General features: G+C 51.0%; 1 protein-coding gene across 8 annotated transcripts in view; it reads left to right on the forward strand.

Annotated features, from left to right (window-relative positions):
• Positions 1 to 23,162, forward strand: part of CHRM3 (cholinergic receptor muscarinic 3) — a 3,010,830-nt gene that overhangs the window by 1,019,714 nt on the left and 1,967,954 nt on the right. The gene's annotated exons all lie outside the window — the stretch shown is intronic.

The following is a 23,162-nucleotide window of genomic DNA, read 5'->3' on the forward strand; positions in this document are numbered from 1 at the left end:
TGTGGGGCAGACGGCCATTGTGAGTACCATCCAGGGCTTGGTAAGCCAACTTCAGACAAATGCTTTCCTGGAAGACATTCATAGTGACATGTCAATCAATCAATCAATCAATCAGGAATTTGTAAAGTGCACTACTCATCCATGAGGGTCTCAAGGCGCTGAGGGGGGGTGGAAGAAAGGGGGAGTGTTCCTATTGCTCAAACAGCTAGGTCTTGTAAAGTTTCCTGAAGGTAAGGAGGTCTTTGGTCTGGCGCAGGTGGGTTGGAAGAGTGTTCCAAGTTTTGATGGCGAGGTCCAAGACTGATCTATCGCTGGTTGTAGTTCTGCAGACGCATGGGACGCTTGCGAGGGCGAGGTCGGCAGAGCCGACATGCCGGGTCGGGGTGTAGAAGGAGAGCCGTCTGTTGAGGTATTCTGGTCCGGTGTTGTGCAGTGCTTTGTGAGCGTGTGTGAGGAGTTTGAAAGTGATTCTTTTGTTGACTGTGAGCCAGTGCAGGTTTCTCAGGTGGTCTGTGATGTGGCAGTGGCAGGGGATGTCCAAGATGAGGCGTGCAGAGGCGTTCTGGATGCAGTGCAGCCTCTTCTGGAGTTTGGCTGCGGTTCCTGCGTAGAGGGCATTGCCGTAGTCCAGTTGGCTGCTTATGAGGGCTTGGGTGGCTCTTCTGGTTTCGGTGGGTATCCATTTGTAGATCTTTCGGAGCATGCGGAGGGTGTTAAAGCAGGAGGAGGAGATGGCGTTGACTTGTTGGGTCATGGATAATGGGGAGTCCAAGATGAATCCTGGGTTGCGTGAGTTGTCGGTGGGAGTCGGAGAGGCTCCGAGAGTGGCAGGGCACCAGGAGTCATCCCATGCGGAGGGGGTGGAGCAGAAGATGAGGGCTTCTGTCTTGTCGGAATTGAGTTTGAGGCATCCATTCAGCGATGGCCTTCATTCCTTCGTGGAGGTTGGTCTTGGCGGAGTCCTTGGTGAGGGATAGGATCAGCTGGGTGTCGTCGGCGTATGAGATGATGTTGAGGTCGTGGGTTCGGGTGATGTTAGCAAGCAGGGCCATGGAGACGTTGAAGAGGGTCGGGCTGAGGGACGAACCCTGGAGTACGGCGCAGATGATTTTGGTGGCCTCCGAGCGGAATGGGGGGTAGGCGGACTGTCACTGTTGGTGAGAAAGCAGGTGACTCAGTCCAGGGCTCTGTCGCGGATTCCTGCATTGCTGAGGCATGAGCGTGGGGTGTGGTGGCAGATGGTGTCGAACGCGGCCGAGAGGTCCAGGAGAATGAGGGCTGCGGGTTCGCCTTTGTTCAGTATTGTTCTGATATTGTCGGTGGCGGCGATGAGGGCGATTTCGGTACTGTGGTTGCTGCGGAATCCGGATTGGGAAGGGTCCAGGGTGCAGTTTTCCTCGAGGAAACAGGTTAGTTGTCTGTTGACAGCCTTCTCTATGAATTTTGCCGGGAAGGGGAGTAGGGCGATAGGCCGGAAGTTCTTGAGGTCTTTTCGGTCCGCCTTGGAATTTTTGAGGAGGGCGTTGATCTCGGCGTGTTTCCAGCCCTCCAGGAAGGTGGCAGACTCAAAGGAGCAGTTGATGATCTTCCGTAGTTGGGTTGCGGTGACGGAGCTTGCTTTGTTGAGGATGTGGTGAGTGCAGGGGTCATATGGAGAGCCGGAGTGGGTGGTGTTCATGATTTTGATGGTGTCTGGCCTACAGAAATATTTTTAGGCTCTGGCCTCCTCAATGATGACAGCAATCTATACCCAATCCTCCCTCCCACATTCTCTCTCTTCCCTATCCAAATTCCCTTTTCCCCTACTTGTCCTAAGCACACAGACACATCCGCATGCACCAACCTCAACACACACAAGCAGCACACAGCGACATAAACTCTACCAGGCACACCGGCATGCAGGCACTCAACATTCACCCACAGACATCACATCAGCCATCATTTCAACAGACACTCCCACTGACCCACACACCACATCCACCATTCCCACAGACACCACCACAACACCCAGTGACACATCAATCACACCCACCATACACCCAGACAACACCTGTGAGAAAGTAGCCTCTTTGTAGCATGGTTATTCCCACTTTTGGCTTGTTTGTGAGTGTATGTCAGTGTGTTTTTACTGTCTCACTGGGATCCTGCTAGCCAGGACCCCAGTGCCCATAGTTTGTGGCCTACTGTGTGTGTTGTCAGTAGTGCTTAACTGTGTCACTGAAGTTCTGCTAACCAGAACTTCAGTGCTTATGCTCTCTCTGCTTCCAAATTAGTCACTATAGTTTAGTGACTTCATGTGCCAATTCCAATTGGCACACTGGACCCTCCCCCCTTATAAGTCCCTAGTATATGGTACATAGGTCCCCAGGGCATTGGGGTTCCAGGAGATCCTTATGGGCAGCAGCATTTCTGTTGCCACCCATAAGGAGCTCAGACACACCATTTCACAGGACTGCCACTGCAGCCTGAATGAAATAGTGCACACACTATTTCACAGTCATTTTCACTGCACTTAAGTAACCTTTAGGTCACCTATACGTCTAACCTTCATTTACTGAAGGCTAGGTGCAAAGTTACTAAGTGTGAGGGCACCCTTGCGCTAGCAAAGGTGCCCCCACACAGTCCAGGGCCAAATCCCCAGACTTCGTGGGTGCGGGGCCACCATTATACATGTGCACTACATATAGGTCAATGCCTATATGTAGCTTAACAATGGTAACTCCAAATATGGCCATGTAAGGTGTCAAGGATCATGGAATTATCCCCCCATTCCAAATCTGGTATTGGGGGGGGGGCAATCCCATGCATCCTGTGGGCTCCACCATGGACCCCCAGTACTGCCAAACTAGCTCTCTGAGGCTTGCACTGCAGCTACACCTGCTGCCACCTCACAGACAGGGTTCTGCCCTCCTGGGGTCTGAGAAGCCCAGTCCCAGGAAGGCAGAACAGAGCATTTCCTTTGGAAGGATGGTGTTACGCCCTCTTCCTTTGGAAATAGGTGTTACTGGCTTGGGAGGGGTAGCCTTCCACAACCTCTGGAAATGCTTTACAGGGCACAGATGGTGCCCTCCTTGCATAAGCCAGTCTACACTGGTTTAGGGACCCCCTGTCCCTGCTCGGGCGCGAAACTGGACAATGGGAAGGGGAGTGACCACTCCCCTGTCAATCACCACTCCAGGGGTGGTGCCCAGAGCTCCTGCATTGTGTCCCTTGCGTTAGCCATCTTGTTTTCCAAGGTGTGGGGACACTCTGGAGATCTCTGAGTGGTCAGTGCCAACAGGTGACATCAGAGACCCCTCCTGATAGGTACATACCTGGGTAGGTAGCCAATCCCCCTCTCAGGGCTACTTAGGGTCTCTCCTGTGGGTTCCTCTTCAGATTTGGCTTGCAAGTTTCCACCAGGAATCCTCTGCAACTTCTGCTTCATCCCCTGACCTCGGATCAACCGCAGACTGCTCTAGGAACCACTGTAACTGAAACAAAGTATCCAGAAAGGCTACTGCGACTCTACAACTTCAGCTCCAGCCAGCAACTGCAACAGTTTCCATGGTGTGCACCCTGTCTTCACCCTGCACCAGAAGGACCAAAGAAATCTCCTGTGGAGTGACAGAGTCACTTCCCTGCTCCAGCAGGCACCTTCTAAGATGACAACAGGTTCTCTGGGACTCCTCTCCTGATGACGAGCATGCTCCTTGGAACACAGGTGGTGGACCCCTTTCACACAGACTGTCCTAAGGTCCAGCTGTCCAAATTTGGAGGAGGTAAGAGCTTGCCTTCCCCGTTTGTGACAGTACCCCTGTGCACCACGTCATCTTCACCTCCTGAGGCCTCTGTGCAGTATTTGCAAGAATCCTTCATGCACAGCCTGGCCCAGGTCCCTAGCACTCTATCCTGTGACACTCAACTCGCTGAGTTGTTCTCCGGCGGCGTGGGACCTTCTTTTGTAGTGCTGCAGCAACCGGAATTTGCACCTTCTTTGTCCCCATGTCCTGGGACCTCTGTGGGTGCTGCCTGGTCATCCGTGGGTTCCCTCCAGTGTTGGGAGCCCTCTCTGCCTTCTCAGTCTGAGTTGAGGCCCCCAGGTCCCTCCTGGGTCCAGGAAGCGCCATTTTGACACAATCCGCGACATTGCTTGAACCAAGGCTTGTTGGACTAATTCAGCGCTACAACTCGCCTGCATCCAACATCTCCATGTGGGACATCCTTTGCATCATGCATGAACCCACAGCCATCTTCTTTTGTGCTCTTCTGCAGACTTCTTCCAACCGGAGAATCCTCTTTTGCACCATCTTCTAGGTTGGCAGGGACTCCTGTCCTTCCTGGAATCTTCTACGACTTCTGGACTTGGTCTCCTCTCTTTACAGGTCTTCAGGTCCAGGAATCCACCATTTGTTGCTTGCAGTCTTGCTTGGTTCTTGCAATACCTCTATTCATGACTTTTAGTGTGTCCTAAGGAAACTTGAGGTACTTTACTCCTACTTTCCTGGGCTCTGGGGTGGGGTATTTTACCAACCTTTGTGGTTTTCATACACTCCCACTGCCCCTCTACACACTACACTTGCCTAGGGGGGAATTCGTGATTCGCATTCTACTTTCTTAGTATATGGTTTGTGTTGCCCCAAGGCCTATTTCTTCCTATTGCATTCTATGGTATTTTCTATTGTTTGCACTATCCTATGACTATTTACGTACCTGATTTTGGTGTCTAGTGTATATATTGTGTATAATACTTACCTCCAGAAGGAGTATTGCCTCTAAGATCATTTTGGTCTTGTGTCACTAAAATAAAGTACCTTTATTTTTGGTAACACTGAGTATTGTCTTTTATTGTGTATAAGTACTGTGTAACTATAAGTGGTATTGCAGGAACTTTGCATGTCTCCAAGTTCAGCCTAAGCTGCTCTGCTACAGCTACCTCTATCAGCCTAAGCTGCTAGAACACTACTACATTTCACTAATAAGGGATAACTGGACCTGGTATAAGGTGTAAGTACCTACGGTACCCACTACAAGCAAGGCCAGCCTCCTACAACAGCTCACAACCCACAGCCCCACACACCTCAGTCACCATACCCCCAGACACCACCACAACACCCAGACACATCCACCACATTTGCTGTTGTTTTTTAATATCTGACTTTGTGGGAAGTGTTGGTCACCTAAGACAAGGGTAGATGTTCACTGTATGGATATGTTGGTGTTGATCCAATTGGGGTGTCATTGCATTGTGTTATGCTTGCTAGGGTAAGTATTTCATCTTGTGTTGGCCAATGTCAGCATGTTTGGTGAAGATATGGCCCCTGATATAGATTGTACTTTCGTCTTATGTGCGGGAGCTAGAGTTTTGTTTGTCCACACATGGAGGGTATTAAATTGTGGTAGCTTCCTTTGGATTTGACTGGCCATGTGTCCACTTTGATGTGTGTACCTTACAGCTACATCATCTAGATGTCTGGACTATGCTGTTGGCGTTGTATGTGCTTTCTTGACTTGCACTCACACATTTGGCAGCTAGGCATATCTCTTGGCTCAAATATTGTTTGTCCCTGAGATACATGAAGGGTCAGTTCCAATGCAAATGCTGTTTTAGGGGCATGTGCAAAGTGAAATGTGTCCATAAATGCTCCTGATGTCGCCATCACTATTATGCAGGTATTGTTTGCATTGTGAGCTTTGGATATTCGGTTCACAACCTATTGTGCATCCCATTGGCCTTCCATTGTGTTGCAATGTGGGTGCTGTGTGGGTCCATTGATGAGCAGCACCTACGGCAGGACGTGTGTGTGACGGGCTCCATGGCGGCACAGGTCATGTAACACAGCCTGCAGGTGAGTTGCTTCCTTTATGCTTTCCGTGTCCACCTGCTGGGATGTGGTTTCAATCCGAAACACCGGCTCCGTCGGCCTTTTTGGCCTGCCTCGCCACCGCGGTGGTCTGCGCTGCCTGGTGGTGCTGGCGGTACTGCGGCAGTCTTTCCCTATGGGACTGCCAGCATCGTAATACTGTGGTCTGACTGCAAAGCAGATGGCGGTCACACTGCCGCCATGGTGGTGCATAAACCCCCAAACTCGTAATGCGACCCTTTGAAAATATGTAACATTAATTTCAATATGTAATATTAATTTTGAAGCAAATCCACATACGTTCAGAGCAAGCCATATTCATTTAAACAACAGTCATATTCATTTAAACACGGCTTGTGTTCATTTCAATATTTGCCTAATTCATTTCAAAGCATGTTACATTTATCTCACAGTTTCATTTTCATTTCAAAAAGTGTGATATTCATGTTACAGAATGTCATAAAACTTTTGATGTGGGCCATATTAATTTCATCAGGTGTCATATTCATTTCAAAGTGGTTCATATTCATCTTAATATGTGTCATATTCCTTTCTATGAATGTCATTCATTTCAATGGATGTCATATTCACCTTAACACCTGTCATAATAATTTTAACACAGGTCATATCCATTTCAACATAGATCATATTAATTTCAATAAATGCAGTATTTATTTTGCTGTGTATCATATCAATTTCAAAGCACAACATATTCATTTTGACAAGTTTCATTTTAATTTCAGCATTGGTCATATTCAGTTTAAGACATGTTGAATTCATTTCGGTGGAGCTCATATTTGTTTCAGTGCATGTCATATTCATCTTAGCATGTGTCATATTTCTTTCAATGGTTGCTTCATTCATATTAACACATCTTAATTTTGAAATGAATCATATCCATTGCAACATATATTGAAATCATGTCAATATATATCATATCGCTTTCAGTGCAAGCCATATTCATTGTGATAAATGTCATGATAATTTTAACGTTACTCGTATTAATTTTAAAACATGTCAAATTCATTTCAATGTAGGTCATATTCATTTCAACGTAGGTCATATTCCTTTTAACACGTGTTATATTCTTTTCAATTAATGTTAAGTTTATTTCAGTGGATGTCATATTCATATTAACACTGGTCATATTAATTTCAAGATGCAACTTATCAATTTTAACATATATCATATTAATTTGAATATGTATCATATTCGTTTGAATATGTGTCATATTAATTTTAAGGCGTGCCATATTCATTTTAACAAATCTCATGTGAATTTCAGCTGTGGTCATACTCATTTGAAGACATGTCAACTTCAATTCAGTGGGGTTGCATTAATTTCAACACAAGCCATATTAATTTTCAATCATCTCCTATTCATTTCTGTGTGTCTCATATGCATTGCCATCTCGTTATTATCCATTTCAACACAATTCAAATTCATTGCAACATGTTTAATGTTCATTTAAATGTGCATTGTATTAGTTTCAATGTGCATTGTTTTCTTTTCAGAATATAATATATTAATTTCAATACTTTATATTATTTTCAATCTGCCATATTAATTTCAATGTATGTCATATTTCGTTTGGCATAAGTCAATCATTTCAAGAAATGCCCCATTCTTTTTGGTGAATATTGTATTCGTTTCAGTGATTGCTTTATTGTTTACAGTGAGGGCCATGTTAATTTCAGTATGATTTATATATATTTCAGTATATTTCTTATTCAATTTGCTGTGTGTGTTATTCATATTAATCACCAAGTAGCATATTCATTCTGCCAGGTTTCATATTTGTTTTGGCTCAATTCAGATTCACTCTGCCAGGTATCATAATTATTTTGACACATAGTACATTCATTCTGGTGTGTGTCATATTCATTTTGCAGCGCGCTATGCATTTCAGGAGGTGTCCAATATGGGGAGCTGTAATTTTGACATGAACGGCTTCCCATACAGCGCATTGCTTATATTATTGCATTGCCACATAAAGGAAAAGACATCGCTCTAATAAATGCGGTTGCTGTTGGATTGCTGGGGCCAGACACATTGATGCATAAAAAGGAATGTTAATGTGTTCATAGAAGCTGTCAACAACAGTTGAGCCTTACACACTTGAATAACTCTGTTGCATGCATCTTCTTCACTTGAAAGTATCTGCCAGTCATTCTTGGACAGCAGCTGTCACTTCCCCTGTTTTCAGCCCTAATGATTCAAACCGCTTTTAGGCATTCTGCATATAATCGTAGTCTTCGGAATATATTTGTTTTAGAAATATGAATCCTCAGTATTGCATACTCAACTAATGCGTGTGTAAGGGCTTTCACTTGACGTCTTAGTCAGCAGCAGCATTACATCTGTGAGGTATGTGATGTGGTAAACCAAGCTGTTGTTTTTTGTATTCACTTTGCCCTATCACGTCACGTTTTGGGATATTGTGGCAAACTGTGTGGTTATAGAAAGAGATGTTGTGCTTGAGAAGGGATGGGATCCTATGTTAATTCAATTCATGATGTCCTCCTTGCACCAGACTAGGGGGGTCATTCTGACCCTGGCGGTCGGTGATAAAGCGGCAGCCAACCCGCCAACAGGCCGGTGGTCAAAAAAATGCAATTCTGACCCTGGCAGGAACCGCCAACACAGCCCGCCGCATTAACACTCCGACCGCCACGGCGGAACAAACAAACAGCGCGGCGGTCACCGCCAACAGCCAGGCGGCAGACAATGTACCGCCCACCCTATCACGACCCACCAATCTGCCACCTTTTCCGGGGCGGGAGCCCCGCCGATAAAAACACGGCGGAAACAGACATTTCCAATGGAAAACGCTCACCTCGAGACACTCCACGCGGAATCCGGACAGCATGGAACCCGAATTGAACATCATACCTGCTCTCGTCTACCTGCTCATCTACCACGAGTACGAACTCCGGCGCAGACGTCAACGGTGAGTACTGCACCTACGACACACGGGAGGGGGGAGGAAGAAAGGTTACGGGCATACACATATGCGACCCCCCCACCCCCCCAATATGTACACACCAATGCAGAGCAGGAAGTCACAGTGACACCACACAAAGACCCTTTAAAAATACAATGACACAACCAAATTTGGAATAAATTTTCATGTACAAAAAAAGCACCTGGAAATAATTGAGCAACCGTGAAAAATATTTACAAAAACCAAAAAGATATACACATCAGTGTATCACTGAAGTAACAAGTCCTGCACATCCTACGAATCTAACATGTCCGTGGGCCAAGGTTCTGCGAAACAAGGGCAAAGCCCACACACGAGACCTGAGTCCTTTGGAGAGAACACTGCAGGGGCATCTGATGTCAAAACTACAGGCACCTCAGGGGGAAGGGAAGGGGGGGCCACCACAGCCACATGAGTCCACGACGCCAGATCCACGAGGAGCCACCATGCCCACTGTACCATCCTGGGGAGTGCAAAGCCACAGTCTCTCAAGTCTCTGCAGTGGGTGGGTTGCCCACTGGACCATCCTGGGGAGTGCAAAGCCACAGTCTCTCAAGTCTCTGCAGTGGGTGGGTTGCCCACTGGACCATCCTGGGGAGTGCAAAGCCACAGTCTCTCAATGTCTCTACAGTGGGTGGGTTGCCCACTGGACCATCCTGGGGAGTGCAAAGCCACAGTCTCTCAAGTGGATTACAGAGTCCACTGGTCAAGGAGGAGGCATGGTGGGCACAGTGAACCATAAACAGTGCCTGAGACGGCGGGACCCAGCGCAGCGGTGCATGACATGGCGATGTCCAGCGGAGCGGTGCTTGAGAGGAAGGGCCCAGCGGAGCGGTGCTTGACAGGAAGGTCCCAGCGGAGCGGTGCTTGACAGGAAGGGCCCAGCGGAGCGGTGCTTGACAGGAAGGGCCCAGCGGAGCGGTGCTTGAGACGGCGGGGCCCTGTTCAGCGGTACCTGTCTTCACGGCGGGGCCCTGTTCAGCGGTGCTCTTCTGCACGGCGGGGACCTGTTCAGCGGTACCTGTCTTCACGGCGGGGCCCTGTTCAGCGGTGCTCTTCTGCACGGCGGGGCCCTGTTCAGCGGTACCTGTCTTCACAGCGGGGCCCTGTTCAGCGGTACCTGTCTTCACGGCGGGGCCCTGTTCAGCGGTGCTCTTCTGCACGGCGGGGCCCTGTTCAGCGGTACCTGTCTTCACGGCGGGGCCCTGTTCAGCGATGCTCTTCTGCACGGCGGGTCCCTGTTCAGCGGTACCTGTCTTCACGGCGGGGCCCTGTTCAGCGGTACCTGTCTTCACGGCGGGGCCCTGTTCAGTGGTGCTCTTCTGCACGGCGGGGCCCTGTTCAGCGGTACCTGTCTTCACGGCGGGGCCCTGTTCAGCGGTGCTCTTCTGCATGGCGGGGCCCTGTTCAGCTGTACCTGTCTTCACGGCGGGGCCCTGTTCAGCGGTACCTGTCTTCACGGCGGGGCCCTGTTCAGCGGTACCTGTCTTCACGGCGGGGCCCTGTTCAGCGGTGCTCTTGCAGTATGTCAAGGGAGTCATACCTGGCCTGGACACCCTGCTCACTCGCCCTCTGACCGTGCTGTGTCAGGCCCCTTCGGGGAGTGAGTCCTGGGCCCTTTGGTGTCGTCCCTTGCAGCCGGGATGGGGCTTGTGGGGCCCTCCTGCTCCGCGCTCCTGGTGGTTGTCCTCTCCGCCCTGCTGTCCTTCCGCTCCTTAGATGGGGCTCTCGGGCCCTTGCCTCCCCTGGCTGCTGTGGCCGGTGAAGTGGCCGGAGTCACCTCCTTGGGGGCAGCCGTCTCTGTCCGCTCACGGCGGCCCTTCAATTTCCAGGTCCTCTTGCCTGAGGGGGGGCTGGCTGTCCCCTTGCTGCTCACCGAAGTGTTACTGCCGCCAAAGGGTGGACTCCACATGCCATGCACCACTTGCACTGTAGAAGTTGGGCTGGTGGTGGCTGAGGTGCCCTTGGGACTTTTCCCAGTTGGAGGGGGTGGGTCGGGGGAGGGAAAGAGGTCAAAACTGGAGAGGTAATTTTTCTTGGGACCAAGGTAAGGGGTAGGAGTAGTGGTGAGAGAAGTGGAGGAAGAGGATGTGGTTGTATGAGAGCCAGGTGTGCTGTCCTTGGGTGCAGGTGACTGGGACGTAGGCTGTGGTGAGGTGGTTGGCTGTTGTTTGGGTGTCTGCCTGCGTTTATGTGTCTTGGAAGAGGGGGTGACAGACACAGTGGGAGAGGACACAGGGGACGTGTAAATGCCAGTGGGGGTGGTGACTGCAGGTGTGCGGACTGTAGTGGAGGGTTTGCTGGTGGTGGAAGAACTGGCTGATGTTGGGGTGCATGCAGGTGTGAGTGTAGACGTCACAGGGAGGGAGGAGGGAGACGAGGAGGACGGGGACACAGAGGTGGTAGTGACTGTTGATATGTCTGCATCTGTGTGTTGCTTGGGTGAATGCTTGTGTTTTCTGTGGTGCTTATGTTTGGATGAGCTGGCCTTGGGTGTTGAGGTGTGTGCAGGCTGGTCTGATGGTGTGGATGGGATAGGTTGAGGTACAGGAGACAGAGAAAGGGTGGAGGCAGATAGAAGAGGGAGACTGGAGACAGGGACAATGGCTGCCGTCAGTGCTGAGGCCAGAGCAGTGAACGCTCGTTGATGGGCAGCCTGACCCGAATGAATGCCCTCCAGGTAGGCATTGCTCCGATGCACCTCCCTTTCCACCCCCTGGATGGCATTCAGAAGGGTAGTCTGCCCAACAATGACCGTCCTCACCAGGTCAATGAGCTCGGCACTGAGGGCAGCAGGGGTAACAGAGGCAGGGGCTGAGGTGCCTGGGGCGAAGGAGACGCGCGCCTTCCTGGCCGAGCGGCCACAGAGCGAAGACTGAGGGGCTGCTGGGAGGGCGGTGCTGGTGCGCTGGGTGGCGGCTGTACCTGTTGTTGCGGGGGGCACAGATGGTGCCGCCACCGCTAGGGAGCTCCCAAACGAGGACGTGTCCGTGTCGCTGGTGTCTCCACCGGCCCCCGTTGTGGTGCTCCCCTCGCCCTCCGGATCACTGGTGCCCTCGGTGTCTGTGTCAGTGCCCACCGGGGCCTGGTGACCTGCAGCTCCCTCCTGCTCCGACGCCAAATCTCCTCCGCCGGATGATGCTAAAACACAAGAAGACAAAGATTTAGGGTGGGGGGAGAAATGAAACAAAGTTGAGTGCATGCCTTAGCAATACCCTTTGCGGAGAGGACAGACACAGGTGCCTCGTGCACTAAGTCGCAAACTTGGGGTACACTACTCAGTACTTCTGACTAGGCAAACAGGTCTAGGGACAACAAACGCGCACATGTGTGATGCTGGAGCATGGGTAGCTGCACTTGGCACCCTACAGAGGTGGGGGGCGGGGGCACAGGGCCATGCCTAAGGGAGCGGACTACACTACAGAGAGCGCCCTGGCCTAATGTCACCCACAGCCCTCCTCCCCCACCCAGACGCCTCCAATGCGCATACAGATAGGAGAATGTGCGGATACTCACCCCCTTGTGTCTGCTGTGCTGTCCTCAAGCGCCCATCCAAATTAGGGTAGGCCACCGCCAGGATCCGGGACATCAGGGGGGTCATGGTGCGACTGGCACCCCTCCTAGGTCGGGAGGACATCCCCAGCAGTGTTTCTGCGGTCTTCCTCGTTCCGCGGCGGATGTCCTCCCACCTCTTGCGGCAGTAGGTGCCCCGTCTGTTGTAGACCCCCAAGTTCCGGACTTCCTTGGCGATGGCACGCCAAATATCGATTTTCTGGTGGGCGCTCACCTGTTTGACATGTACAGGGTGGGAAAGAGAAACCGTCACATATCTGCATGTTTGGAGTACATGCCCCCCCCTCCCCAACCTTGTCATGGTTCCCATTCTCTCATCTGTCGTGCGTTGCACTCCTCATTCCCTCCACACCCCACCAACTTACATCCCCCCCCCTCCACACAGGCATAACCCATTCAATGTGCACTGAGTGTACTCACCTGTTGGTCTGGAGGACCGTAGAGTAGCGCATACTGGAGGAGGACCCCGTCCACGAGCTTCTCCAACTCTTCTGAACTGAAGGCGGGGGCCCTTTCACCAGTAGCAGCAGCCATTGTCACTTCCAGACCGAGTTCACAGCAGCACTTGCAGTATAGGTCCTCTCCTGTGGATGATCAGGTCTCGAATGATTGAGCAGAGAGAAAATGGCGGTCACGCCCGCGGCGGTGCGTACCGCGGCGGTGCGTCCCGCGACCGCCGGCGCACATCGTCATTGGCTCCTGAAACCCATAGGCTTCAATGTTAACCAATGCGTCTTCGCACAGCGGTCTTCGACCGCCTACCGCCACGGTGTGCCCCGCCAGCGCAGTGACCTCACATCCCATTGTCCCACTTCACAGGTCAGGCATCGGCCATTTCAAGGGCCCACATAGCTTAATTTCTAATGCGTCACACAGGCCTAGGCCTTGCAATGGCACACATACAAACATATCAAACCATACATTTACCTGTACTGTGCAAGCTGTGTTGTACGTACCTGTGAGTGGATTGACTCTGTACTCCATATTCTCCTTCCTAGGCACCGTCCGCTGGGACTAGCGATGAGAAGGAGGAATCCTCGCGTGTACCGGCCGCTGGTGGACCTGTCCACAATGGAAGAACGCAACATAATACTACGATACCGACTTGACCGAGCCTCCATCCATGAACTGTGTGCCCAGCTGGAGCCAGCCCTGATGTCCCCCATCCGCCAACCCACAGGAATTCCCCCTCTAGTGCAGGTTCTGTCTGTCCTCCATTTCTTTGCAACTGGCTCATTCCAGACAACAGTGGCCATGTCATCTGGGATGTCTCAGCCTATGTTTTCCAAGATCTTATCCAGAGTGTTGTCTGCCCTGATGAAACTCATGCGGAGCTACATCATTTTCCCAGAGGAGGGTGATTTGCCTACAGTGAAAGCTGATTTCTATGCCCTTGGACACATCCCCAACATCATTGGTGCAATTGATGGGACCCATGTGGCTTTAGTCCCCCCAAATGACGATGAACAGGTGTACAGGAACAGGAAGAATTACCATTCAATGAATATCCAGGTGGTCTGTTTGGCTGACCAGTACATCTCCCATGTAAATGCCAAGTTCCCAGGGTCAGTGCATGACGCGTATGTTATGCGAAATAGCAGCATTCCCTATGTGATGGAACAGCTACAGAGACAGCGTGTGTGGCTAATAGGTGACTCTGGTTACCCCAACCTGCTGTGGCTATTGACCCCAGTGAGGAATCCCTGGACCAGGGCAGAGGAACGGTACAATGAGGCCCATGGGCGTACTAGGAGGGTGATTGAGCGAACCTTTGGGCTCCTGAAGGCCAGGTTTAGGTGCCTGCATATGACAGGTGGATCCCTAATGTACTCACCAAAGAAGGTGTGCCATATCATCGTGGCGTGCTGTATGCTCCACAACCTGGCTTTGCGACGCCAGGTGCCTTTCCTGCAGGAGGATGGTCCAGATGGTGGTGTTGTAGAAGCCGTGGAGCCTGTGGAGAGTGAAGAGGAGGAAGACTCTGAGGACGACACAGACAATAGGGACAGAGTGATACAACAGTATTTCCAGTAACACACAGGTAAGAATCACCCACGCCATTTCACAATTGCTTATAGCCTCCTGCATCTGTACTTTCTGTAGTTCCCCACAGATGTTTGTCATTAATTTTTGCCTTTCCCTTCCCTTCTCAGTGCTGTCTGACTCAGTACCTGACTTCTGCTTGGTTCGCCCATGAAATACAGCGTATTGACATTGGTATGTTGTCATGACTAATTGACAGAAGAGAAATGGAACAGTAATATGTAATACATTTGTTAATAATACAGCATGACTCAAAACAGATTTGTGTGCAAAATGTGATTTATTTACAGTGCTAGATATCGGTACATGTGATTCTAAGGGTGATGGGTGGGGGTGGAGGAATATCCATGGCAGAGTCCAGTTCTCAGTCTCACAGGTGCATTGTCCTTTTGCCTGTGGAAGGATGGAGCATAGGCAGTTCATGGTTGGACAGGGTGGCAATGTGGGACAGTGGGAAGACTTGAGGGGGTATGTCCTGCTGGCGGGGGTCTTGACATCCTACTCTGTCTTTTTTTTTGGTCTCAGGCTCCTCTTACGGGGTGGTTGTTCTTCAGCAGGAGGTGGGGTTCTGGGGGGCTGTCGAGGTGTTGGGACCTCCTGTCCACTAGGGCCGGCGGAGGTGGTAGGCTGTTCCTGGTCCGGGCTAGTGACAGGGGCCCTGTGTGGTGCACCATGGTCCCGCAACGCGTCCTCTATCCTGTGGAGGGCCAGGACGATGGTCCCCATTGCGGTCCCGATGATTCTCAGCTCCTCCCTGAACCCCATGTAGCGTTCCTCCTGCTGTGCCTGGATCTCAGTGAACCTGGCCAGTACCGTCGCCATCGTTTCTTGGGAGTGGTGGTATGCCCCCATGAGGGTGGTGAGGGCCTCTTGGAGAGTGGGTTCCCTGGGCCTCTCCTCCCCCCCCTGTCGCACAGCAGCCCTCCGAGCTGCCCGGTTTCCCCCGGCCTCTGTCCCCTGGACGGTGTGCCCGCTACCACTGCCCCCAGGTCCCTGTTGTTGTTGGGGTGTTGGGTTAGCCTGGGTGCCCTGTAGTGGCAGACACACCGCTGATTGAGCTGTCCTAGAGACAGAGGCATGGGCCCGCTGGGTGGGAGCTGTGCTGGTGTTGGCAGAGGGGGTCGGGTCTGATGTGGCCTGTGGCTGCCTGAGGGGAACCGACTGCCCAGAGGTCCCCGATGGTCCGGGCTGGTCATCAGGTTCACTGTCGACAGAGCTGCTATCCTCAGTGTGGGCCTGTTCCGGTGGTGGGATGGACACTTCTGGACCCTCCTGGCTGGTGTGTTGTCGTTCGGGTCCTGCATGGGGTAAGAGAGTTTGGTTATTGTTTCTGTGTGTGCAATAGCGTGCGTGTTATGGGTGCCCTTGTCCCCCAGTGCAGGCATTCCCTTGAGGGAGGTGTTGTGAGGGTAGTTAGTGGGGAGGGGGGGTTAGTGCAGTGGTCATGCTTAGGTGATGGGTGCCCATGATTTGTGTTGGCATGCAGGAGTTGGTGTTGGGATGGGTGGGTTGTGCTGGTGAGACATTGTCAGGGAGGATGTGTGCTGGGGGGTTGGGGGTGAGGATGGGGGTGTGGGTTGGCATGCTGGTGGGGTGGGGGGGATATAGTAGTTGAGATTGGACTTACCAGAGTCCATTCCTCTGGCTACTCCTGCGAGGCCCTGAGGATGCAGGATGTTCAAGACCTCTTGCTCCCACGATGTGAATTCGGGAGGGGTGGGTGGGGGTCCGCCGCCAGTCTTCTGGACCGCGATGTTGTGCCTGGAGACCATCAATCGGACCTTCCCCCGTAGGTCGTTCCATCTTTTGCAGATGTCCTCCCTATTCCTGGGATGCTGTCCCACCGCGTTGACCCTGTCCACGATCCGCTGCCATAGCTCCGCCTTCCTAGCTATACTGGTGTGCTGCACCTGCGAGCCGAAGAGCTGGGGTTCCACTCTTAGGATTTCCTCCACCATGACCCGGAGTTCTTGGTCCGAAAAGCGTGGGTGCCTTTGGGGTGCCATGGGGTGGTGTGGGTGAGGTGTGGGGTGGTGTATGTGATGATAAGTATGTTGGTGAGTGGTGCTTTGTGCTACTATGTGGTGTGTGTGATGGTGTAGTGTGCCTCAGTGTGTCTTGCTATGGATTGTCTGCTGTGTCTCTCTCTCCTTCTCTCAGTAATTATGGTCGCAGGGGTTTGTGGGTGATGTGGGTGTGTGTTTTATAGTTGGTTGATTGTGTGGGAGTGGTGTGTGTATGTGTATCAGGTGTGTGTATTTCAAATTGTCCAATGTGGCTGTGTTTTGGTGCTGTGTGTGTATTCTGACCGCGGCGGTGTGTAGCGCCAATGGAATACCGCGTTTGAATGACCGCCGTGTGGATTCGTGGGTCGTAATGGCATGGGCGTATTTCTGTTGGCGTGACAGTGGAGGTTTGGTCATCTCCAGTTTCTCGCTGCCTGCTGATGTGGCGGGCTGCAGTGGAGGACGGATTTTTGGAGGTTTGGCCGTTGTGGGTCAGAATGACCGTGGCGGTTAACCGCGGCCGCGGCGGTGTTATGGCGGTCTTCTGACCGGCGGTAAGGGCCTTTTACCGCCGAGGTCAGAATGACCCCCTAGATGCCTGTATCTTGCCCTCGCCGGCCACACTTAGAAGACTAAAAACTGCCACTGCCTTTTACTCAGATTGGCTGCTCCTGTGTCACATCTTATGTTTCCCTTTGGGATATCTTGGGCAAACACTGTGCTATTTCAAAGTATATGTGTTGGCTGAGATGAAGTTGGTGTCTGTACTTGCATATCTTATCACCCTCCTTCCTACCACAAGGTTTGATGGCAGGATCCTGCCTGCAGTGTTCTGAAAAATGGTGTGTAGTCATGGAGTGACAGACTCAGCACTGACACAAAGGCCCTCATTAAGGGCCATATGTACGAACACATTTTCCCAATGACACAGAATGGGAAAAACCCTTTGCTATATCTGGCCCTAAGAGTCTGGTGGTCTACTGACTGCAGACTTGCGGTGGCGGTCCCACGTTCGGACCTCTGACACCGCCAGGCTGCCGCCAGCCAGGTGACTGGTGGTCCTGGTGGTTGTAATCCACCAGGGCAGGGCTGCAAACAGCGCTGCCCTGGGGATTACGAGTTCCCATAATGCCAGCCTTTCTATGTAGTTTATACTGCCATGGAAAGGCTGGTGGAATGAGGCAACGGGGGGCCCTGGGGGCCCCAGCACTGCCCATGCCCTAGGACTGGGTAGTGCAGGGCTCCCCATGCACAACACCATTGCGCATTCCACTGCCCGAATTACAGGCAGTGAAATGAGCGACGAGTGCTGCTGCACCTGCCACACCGCCACATTGAAGGCCGCCCGCCAAACTCGAAACAAGGGCCAAAGTTTGTCATGTTCAATTGGCAATAGGCTGACCAGTTGAACAGTCAGTGATCAGGCGATATAGTAACACATTGTATGTGATTTGTTAGCATGTTGATACTGCAACTGTTTGTAATGGATATTAATAAAACTCAAAAAGATTTGTAGGTGGTATGGAAGTCAAACATAACCAGTGAAAGGTAATTAGAATGTTTGGAATCTGGCCATTCTGGATTAAGTACTTGTTTTCAGCATTCTATGCTGTATAGAGTAGGAGATTTCAAATTAGAATTATCTTTTTCCAAAGTGATAATTTTATTGAGGACATTTCTGATGTTAATAACATTCCAAATAGACTATTTCCACTATTAACCATATCATGTGTTATTGATGGTTTCTCATCTAAATCCAATATGTCTGAATGATTGTTTTATGGATTGTACCCCAGCAAACGTAATTTTTTATTTGATTTTTATCAATGCAATTGTATGACAGAACCACATATGCAATTACCACGCACACCTTAACAACGCTGCCGTTACAACACATGTGTGTTTATATATATATATATATATATATATATATATATGTATATATATATATATATATATATATATATATATATATATATATACGTTGGAATTTGCCATTTTTGCAGGGTCATCCCCAATCATTTTGCCTCCTTGCTCCTATTTTTTTTCTTACCTGTTTTTGTTGGCTCTAGAACTCTGAGCACTTTACCACTGCTAACCAGTGCTAAAGTGCATATGCTCTCTGTGTAAATTGTATTGTTGATTGGTTTCTCCATGATTGGCATATTTGACTCACTAGTAAGTCCCTAGTAAAGTGCACCAGAGGTGCCAGGGCCTGTAAATCAAATACTACTAGTGGGCCTGCAGCACTGGTTGTGCCACCCACATAAGTAGCTTTGTAATCATGTCTCAGACCTGCCACTGCAATGTCTGTGTGTGCAGTTTTAACTGTAAATTCGACTTGGCAAGTGTACCCACTTGCCAGGCCTAAACCTTCCCTTTTCTTACATGTCTGACACCCCTAAGGTAGGCCCTAGGTAGCCCCAAGGGCAGGGCGCAGTGTATGGTTAATGTAGGACATATAGGGGGTCATTATGACCCTGGCGGAAGGCGGAGAAGCGGCGGTAAGACCGTCAACAGGCTGGCGGTCTTTTTTTTTGTATTATGACCATGGTGGTTACCGCCATGGTCATCCGCCGCTTCTCTGTTCCGCCCGCCGGGCTGGAGACCTGGGTCTCCAGCCCGGCGGCCGTCACTATACCGCCGGCGGTATTTTGACCCGGCTTATCGCCGTGGATTTCCTGCGGTTGGAACCGCCATGAAATCCATGGCGGTAAGCACTATCAGTGCCAGGGAATTCCTTCCCTGGCACTGATAGGGGTCTCTCCCACCTCCCACCCCGACTCCCTCCCCTACACCCCCCACCACCCCTACCACCCCCCAAAGGTGGCAGGGCCCCCCTCCCCACCCCGACCCCCAACATCACAGAACACACACTCGACACGAACGCAGGCACCACCAACGCACACACACCGACATACATGCCTACATCCACACACACAGTCAGACACGCACACCCATATACAAACATACACGCACACATCCATACAGACATACATACAGACATACACGCACTCATTCCCAAAACACGCAACACCCCCGCAAGCATACACGCACTCACACACCCCCTCTACAAACACAGACACACACCCCATGCACCCACACAACACACAAAACCCCCCACCCCCTCCCCTAACGGACGATCGACTTACCTGTTTTGTCGATCCTCCGGGAGGGGACGGGAGCCATGGGGGCTGCTCCGCCAACACCACACCGCCAACAGAACACCGCTGCGCCGAATCACAGGATGTGATTCGGTGGACGGTGTTCTGTTGCCGTGGCAGTGGAGGTGGAGCAACCTCCACTTCCCCGCCAGTATGGCTGTGGCGGCTCTCTGTTCGAAAAAGGACGGAGAGCAGCCAACAGTCATAATACGCCGAGCGGCAAACCGCCACTACTGGCGGTCTTCCGCACGGCGGTCCCTCTGCGGTCTTGTAAAAAGACCGCCGAGGTTGTAATGACCACCATAGTAATGTGGTTTATATGTCCTGACAGTGAAATATTGCTAAATTCGTGTTTCACTGTTGCAAGGCCTGTCCCTCATAGGTTAACATGGGGGCTACCTTTAAATCTGATTAAAGTGTAGATTCCCTTTGGGAGCGGACGGACATGTGGAGTTTGGGGTCTCTGAGCTCACAACTTTAAAATACATATTTTAGTAAAGTTGATTTTAAGATTGTGTGTTTGAAAATGCCACTTTTAGAAAGTGGGCATTTTCTTGCTTATACCATTTCTGTGACTCTGCCTGTTTGTGGATTCCCTGTCTGGGTCAGTTTGACAGTTGGGCTGGTTGCACCTCACACTAGACAGTGACACAAAGGGAGCTGGGGTGTAGCCTGCATATCCTGATGAGCCATCTGTGCTAGGAGGGAAGGGAGGACTGGTCACTCACATGTGAAAGGGCTGTGCCTGCCCTCACACAGTGCAGTCTCCAACCCCCTGGTGAGTGTCTGGGGCTGGCCTGGGCAAGGCAGGATTTCACATTCCAAAGAGACTTTACTTTGAAGTAGGCCTACTTCAAAGGAGAAATTAGGTATAAGAAGGGCACCCAAAACCACAGACTTTAGAAACACTTCTGGAACCAAGAGGAACCTCTGCCTGGAGAAGAGCTGTATAGCTGAGGAAGAAGAGCTGCCCTGCCTGTGACTGTGCTTTGTGGAGCTATCCTGCAGTTGCTGCTTCTGCCAGAGTAAGAGGGCAAAGACTGGACTTTGTGTGCCTTCCATCTTGAGAAGAAATCTCCAAGGGCTTGATCTAGAGCTTGCCTCCTGTTGTTTGAAGTCTCAGGGACAGCAACGACTTCTCTCTGCCAGCACCTGGAGTCTCTGGAGAGACTCCTACTCTGCCCTGTGGTGCCCATCCAGTTCCTGGGACCCTGAAAGGAGAAGTTGGCAGCCTAAAGACAAGAAAATCCACGCACAGAGCGCCGTGCGGGGAAAAGATTGACGCGAATCCGATCTGCGGAAAAAAAAACGACGCGCCGCCGGCTCCGCAGCCGAGAAACGACGCTCGCAGGAAACGCGGCCGAAAAATCGACGCACAGAGCAGGAGAAACGACGCGCAGCATCGCTGACGGAGGCTGGGAGATCACAACCTGCGCTGCAGGATTTTCGGATCATCGTGCGGCTGGATTTTTGACTCAAGTACTGCCGTGCGGAGTTATTTTTGACACACACCCGTCCATGCCCGGTTATTTTTGACGCACACCGGGTACATTTTCACGCTAACAGCACTAGTGTGTGTTTAAAACTACTTAAAGACTTTTTTTGCATTTTTACTGATAACTTGACTTGTGTATGGTGGATTTTTTTCGTTTTGGTCTTGTTTTGTTTAGATAAATATTTCCTATTTTTCTAAGCTGGTGTTGTGTCATTTTGTAGTGTTTTCATTAAGTTACTGTGTGTGTTGGTACAAATACTTTACACCTAGCACTCTGAAGTTAAGCCTACTGCTCTGCCAAGCTACCAAGGGGGTAAGCAGGGGTTAGCTGAGGGTGATTCTCTTTTACCCTGACTAGAGTGAGGGTCCTTGCTTGAACAGGGGGTAACAAGACTGTCAACCAAAGACCCCATTTCTAACATTGGTGATCAGCGGTTGGGATTTGGACTTGTATTTGTACTTGACATACAGTGATTAAGTGTACACTACTGTTTTGAGTTCAGACCACTACGTGACCACATACTACTTGTCTTGTGATTCGGCTTTTTGTTCTCTGATGTCCTCCTGGAAATATTGCTAATATTTTTGGACTTTGTTTTTTGGTTGTGAAGCCTTTGCAGAATGGAAGTCAATTTCTGGCACCTATTTATGTATAAAAAGTGGCAGCTTAAAGCATTCTGCATGGAAAGGGGACTGGCTGTGAACAAGAAATCCAGAAGGGAGGATCTTGAGTCAGCCCTGTTTCAGTATGAGTTGAAACGTTGTCAGGCATTACCACCAAATGAGTCTGAGGAGGAGAACTTCTCTGAGAAGGAGGACTACTCTGAGGAGGAGGGCAGTGGCCCTGAGGAGGGAACAGAAATAGATGATTGGCTCCTAGCTCGAATCCGGAGTCTGGAAGAGCTAGAAGCAGAACTTGAGAGGGCTGAGGAGAAGACAGCCTTAGTCGTGGAAAAAGAAAGGATTGCAGCTCAAGAGCTGAGCTGTGAAAAGCTGAAGCTGGAAGCCATGAGGGCTGAGTCCAGTTCAGATGGTGGCAGCAAAAATCTTGTATCCAGTACTGCTGAAGAAGTGCACATGCCCAGAGATGTGGTGCCCTACTTGAAGGAGGGAAGTAACACACACCAGGAGGTTCCGGGGTATGAGGTAGATCCAGTGATGCACAAGGTCCCTGAGGTGGATTGGGGAACTGGCATGGAGAGTCATATTCCTACTGGTGGGAGGGACACTCTACTGACTCCAGGTGAGAGTGACAGGGAGAGGGGTTCCCCCCAGGTAGAAGTCCTGGTTATGGAGTGTGAAGACATCCCAGAAGAGTGTGGGTTGAGTGTCAGGGACAGTCAGGTACTGTCTCACCAGTCTCAGGAGGGTGATGTCGGGTGCTTTTTCAAAGCAGAGTCACTGGATGGTTGGGTGAAGGGTACTTTGGTTAATTCATGTGAGGGGCTGAGTGATGTAATTGCTGGAGAGCATATGTCTAGTCCTTATTTTCCAGAGCTATGCCAACACCAGGTGGAGTGTGAGTTCTCTGACCCCAGGGAGCTTACAATGGAGGCAGACTTCTGGGTGAGTACCAGAGAGCCTGAAGAGGCATTTGGGGGTGCTCCTGAGAGGAGTGGTCTAGGTAGTTCCCAACCAGGTGAGGTGGGGAAGGATTGTAGTGTCCCAGGTAGGTCCCAGTGTAGTGGGATGGGTGAGGGAACCCATGTCCAGTCTCAGAGGAGAGGGAATGGGGATGGGTTGAGGCCCAAGGTGCCCGAGATCCGGTCCCAGGTCCTGGAGGGTTCCATGAGGGAACACCCGGAGGGGAGCCTAGCCTGTACCGTAGGGCCATCTGTTGAGGGAGAGCCCACAGTGTCAGGAGAACGTGGGGGGGGGGTGGCTGTAGCCAGCGTCCCACCAGTTCTGGTGTCTGGCAGTACCACTCCTTGTGAGGGGGTGCAGAAGTCCAGACAGAGGGTTGAAAGGGGGTTGCGGACCCCAGTGGAGAACCTGGAGGGTCAGGGGTCAGCTCTGAGAGCAGAGCCCCCCGGGAATGACCTTGGTGAGACCATT

The sequence above is a fragment of the Pleurodeles waltl genome, chromosome 5 (assembly GCF_031143425.1).
Source record: "Pleurodeles waltl isolate 20211129_DDA chromosome 5, aPleWal1.hap1.20221129, whole genome shotgun sequence".
NCBI lineage: Eukaryota > Metazoa > Chordata > Amphibia > Caudata > Salamandridae > Pleurodeles > Pleurodeles waltl.